At 29.3% G+C, this 5,155-nt stretch overlaps 1 long non-coding RNA gene across 1 annotated transcript; it reads right to left on the reverse strand.

The window, feature by feature from the left end:
• Positions 1-2,053: 2,053 nt before the first annotated feature.
• Positions 2,054-4,826, reverse strand: LOC134720874 (uncharacterized). The gene is made up of 3 exons (XR_010107811.1): positions 4,483-4,826; positions 3,408-3,734; positions 2,054-2,659 (listed from the first exon to the last, which is right to left on the reverse strand). It is a non-coding gene; the product is annotated as an uncharacterized LOC134720874 (long non-coding RNA).
• Positions 4,827-5,155: the final 329 nt, after the last annotated feature.

The following is a 5,155-nucleotide window of genomic DNA, read 5'->3' on the forward strand; positions in this document are numbered from 1 at the left end:
CTGTTTTCTCTCTTTGTAATTGCTATTTCTATATAATTTATGATATAAAACCATAGTGTGGTGAACATAATCATTTCAAAACAAATCAATTGAATGTCATTGTTTGTATTGGAATACAGAGTTATCTGTCTTGATATTTGATAATTCTTAAAATCCATGTAAAAACTATTTGCTTGCAAACAGACCTATACATTGACTATGAATAAAACAAATATAATACCACCCACATGTAGAACTTTTAAAAAGGCACATTTTGTGATATTATAAAATCATGTTAAGGCTTAATTAAGGTGGCAGAAACCAGTTATTTTACAATAAATCTTTAGAATTTCATGGATTTATGATTTTATTTTCTTGAAAATTCCTTCAAGCTTATATACAAATAAAATGTATGGTTTCAAGGAACCAAGATGTGTGCGTGCTTATGTAAATATATAGAAAACCTTTAAATGTGGGTGTCTGTCCTGCATGGAGATTTAAAAATTTATAAATGCATTGTAAATAAGGCAAAAAATGTGATGCTCTGATACCAATCTATTGCTCACCTGCAGAATCCTGCTAAAAGCCGACAAGAATTTTAGGCAAAATTCAAGAGATAAAGGATATTTAGTGAATTAGAGCATTGTCCGAACCTATCCTTACCATCAAAATCTCAAGATATTTTTGTTTACAAAAAAATGAATATTTTCACTACTTTGATTGGATGCCGTCAAGTGAGGAGACCACAATTTTGACATCTGATTGGACCCATGTGTGAAGGAAATCCCCAACCTGTGTATGCAACTACTTACTTGTGTAGTATACTAGCCTAGAATTTACATTCAATTATTTTTTTAGTCCACATGATGCAATTATATACCTCAATGCTTTACTATAACAAAATTTCTGCGTGGGACACATGTTCTGGTACACCAAAACTGGTACCTGCTACCTTTAACCACTCATTGAAAACAATTTATTTACATTTTTTTAGTCTGATTGAGTTCTTGAGTTATTAACCATTAAAAATACATGCATTTCATATGGTTACAGCACAAAAAAAAACATTTATAGGTTTTGTAAGACCAAATTTATTATAGCAATATTTGTGTCTTTTGCCGTCATACTGCTTTGAATGCCAAAAAATTAGAAAAAAATGATTGTGTTCATATTTAATAACTTTTATTGTGTCAGTTTTCTGGTACAGTGTACAAATTATCCAACAGTGTTTAAAACTACTTTAGTTTATTGTTTCATGCATGATATAAAACCACTTACAACTGATCTCAAGAAGTATTTTCCCATAGTTTGAGGTATGAAATAGTCTCAATTCTTGTCACTATCATTGTTCTATTGACTGCAGTGCTGAAAAAGGCTTAGTTATGAATAAACTAATATTTTTGGTACATATATTTCACTTTGTAGATCCATGATGCACTTAACTAAGTGTACATTTATTCGCAACCAGTCTCATATCTCTTCTCCACATGAGCTAGCTGTGTAGGCCGCATGTTGAACTTTTAGAATTGCCACACTATTGCTGATGAGAAAAGCCAGTTTTCTTATTTCTGTAATCTGTCCTACTGTATCAACTTTGTAGTAGAGCTATAAAAAAAGAATTCTTCATATATTCATGGTTAAAAAGTCAATAAATAAGAAAATGTACATATCATATGAAATAAATCATAATAACAGGCAATATACAGTAGAATCAGCTTTTTCTAGTACTATGCTGAGGCTTGTTTTACTGTTTTCTCTCTTTGTAATTGCTATTTCTATATAATTTATGATATAAAACCATAGTGTGGTGAACATAATCATTTCAAAACAAATCAATTGAATGTCATTGTTTGTATTGGAATACAGAGTTATCTGTCTTGATATTTGATAATTCTTAAAATCCATGTAAAAACTATTTGCTTGCAAACAGACCTATACATTGACTATGAATAAAACAAATATAATACCACCCACATGTAGAACTTTTAAAAAGGCACATTTTGTGATATTATAAAATCATGTTAAGGCTTTAACCACTCATTGAAAACAATTTATTTACATCTTTTTAGTCTGATTGAGTTCTTGAGTTATTAACCATTAAAAATACATGCATTTCATATGGTTACAGCACAAAAAAAAACATTTATAGGTTTTGTAAGACCAAATTTATTATAGCAATATTTGTGTCTTTTGCCGTCATACTGCTTTGAATGCCAAAAAATTAGAAAAAAATGATTGTGTTCATATTTAATAACTTTTATTGTGTCAGTTTTCTGGTACAGTGTACAAATTATCCAACAGTGTTTAAAACTACTTTAGTTTATTGTTTCATGCATGATATAAAACCACTTACAACTGATCTCAAGAAGTATTTTCCCATAGTTTGAGGTATGAAATAGTCTCAATTCTTGTCACTATCATTGTTCTATTGACTGCAGTGCTGAAAAAGGCTTAGTTATGAATAAACTAATATTTTTGGTACATATATTTCACTTTGTAGATCCATGATGCACTTAACTAAGTGTACATTTATTCGCAACCAGTCTCATATCTCTTCTCCACATGAGCTAGCTGTGTAGGCCGCATGTTGAACTTTTAGAATTGCCACACTATTGCTGATGAGAAAAGCCAGTTTTCTTATTTCTGTAATCTGTCCTACTGTATCAACTTTGTAGTAGAGCTATAAAAAAAGAAGAATTCATATATTCATGGTTAAAAAGTCAATAAATAAGAAAATGTACATATCATATGAAATAAATCATTATAACAGGCAATATACAGTAGAATCAGCTTTTTCTAGTACTATGCTGAGGCTTGTTTTACTGTTTTCTCTCTTTGTAATTGCTATTTCTATATAATTTATGATATAAAACCATAGTGTGGTGAACATAATCATTTCAAAACAAATCAATTGAATGTCATTGTTTGTATTGGAATACAGAGTTATCTGTCTTGATATTTGATAATTCTTAAAATCCATGTAAAAACTATTTGCTTGCAAACAGACCTATACATTGACTATGAATAAAACAAATATAATACCACCCACATGTAGAACTTTTAAAAAGGCACATTTTGTGATATTATAAAATCATGTTAAGGCTTAAACCACTCATTGAAAACAATTTATTTACATTTTTTTAGTCTGATTGAGTTCTTGAGTTATTAACCATTAAAAATACATGCATTTCATATGGTTACAGCACAAAAAAAAACATTTATAGGTTTTGTAAGACCAAATTTATTATAGCAATATTTGTGTCTTTTGCCGTCATACTGCTTTGAATGCCAAAAAATTAGAAAAAAATGATTGTGTTCATATTTAATAACTTTTATTGTGTCAGTTTTCTGGTACAGTGTACAAATTATCCAACAGTGTTTAAAACTACTTTAGTTTATTGTTTCATGCATGATATAAAACCACTTACAACTGATCTCAAGAAGTATTTTCCCATAGTTTGAGGTATGAAATAGTCTCAATTCTTGTCACTATCATTGTTCTATTGACTGCAGTGCTGAAAAAGGCTTAGTTATGAATAAACTAATATTTTTGGTACATATATTTCACTTTGTAGATCCATGATGCACTTAACTAAGTGTACATTTATTCGCAACCAGTCTCATATCTCTTCTCCACATGAGCTAGCTGTGTAGGCCGCATGTTGAACTTTTAGAATTGCCACACTATTGCTGATGAGAAAAGCCAGTTTTCTTATTTCTGTAATCTGTCCTACTGTATCAACTTTGTAGTAGAGCTATAAAAAAAGAAGAATTCATATATTCATGGTTAAAAAGTCAATAAATAAGAAAATGTACATATCATATGAAATAAATCATTATAACAGGCAATATACAGTAGAATCAGCTTTTTCTAGTACTATGCTGAGGCTTGTTTTACTGTTTTCTCTCTTTGTAATTGCTATTTCTATATAATTTATGATATAAAACCATAGTGTGGTGAACATAATCATTTCAAAACAAATCAATTGAATGTCATTGTTTGTATTGGAATACAGAGTTATCTGTCTTGATATTTGATAATTCTTAAAATCCATGTAAAAACTATTTGCTTGCAAACAGACCTATACATTGACTATGAATAAAACAAATATAATACCACCCACATGTAGAACTTTTAAAAAGGCACATTTTGTGATATTATAAAATCATGTTAAGGCTTTAACCACTCATTGAAAACAATTTATTTACATTTTTTTAGTCTGATTGAGTTCTTGAGTTATTAACCATTAAAAATACATGCATTTCATATGGTTACAGCACAAAAAAAAACATTTATAGGTTTTGTAAGACCAAATTTATTATAGCAATATTTGTGTCTTTTGCCGTCATACTGCTTTGAATGCCAAAAAATTAGAAAAAAATGATTGTGTTCATATTTAATAACTTTTATTGTGTCAGTTTTCTGGTACAGTGTACAAATTATCCAACAGTGTTTAAAACTACTTTAGTTTATTGTTTCATGCATGATATAAAACCACTTACAACTGATCTCAAGAAGTATTTTCCCATAGTTTGAGGTATGAAATAGTCTCAATTCTTGTCACTATCATTGTTCTATTGACTGCAGTGCTGAAAAAGGCTTAGTTATGAATAAACTAATATTTTTGGTACATATATTTCACTTTGTAGATCCATGATGCACTTAACTAAGTGTACATTTATTCGCAACCAGTCTCATATCTCTTCTCCACATGAGCTAGCTGTGTAGGCCGCATGTTGAACTTTTAGAATTGCCACACTATTGCTGATGAGAAAAGCCAGTTTTCTTATTTCTGTAATCTGTCCTACTGTATCAACTTTGTAGTAGAGCTATAAAAAAAGAAGAATTCATATATTCATGGTTAAAAAGTCAATAAATAAGAAAATGTACATATCATATGAAATAAATCATTATAACAGGCAATATACAGTAGAATCAGCTTTTTCTAGTACTATGCTGAGGCTTGTTTTACTGTTTTCTCTCTTTGAATTGCTATTTCTATATAATTTATGATATAAAACCATAGTGTGGTGAACATAATCATTTCAAAACAAATCAATTGAATGTCATTGTTTGTATTGGAATACAGAGTTATCTGTCTTGATATTTGATAATTCTTAAAATCCATGTAAAAACTATTTGCTTGCAAACAGACCTATACATTGACTATGAATA

This window comes from Mytilus trossulus, chromosome 6 (assembly GCF_036588685.1).
Source record: "Mytilus trossulus isolate FHL-02 chromosome 6, PNRI_Mtr1.1.1.hap1, whole genome shotgun sequence".
Lineage (NCBI taxonomy): Eukaryota > Metazoa > Mollusca > Bivalvia > Mytilida > Mytilidae > Mytilus > Mytilus trossulus.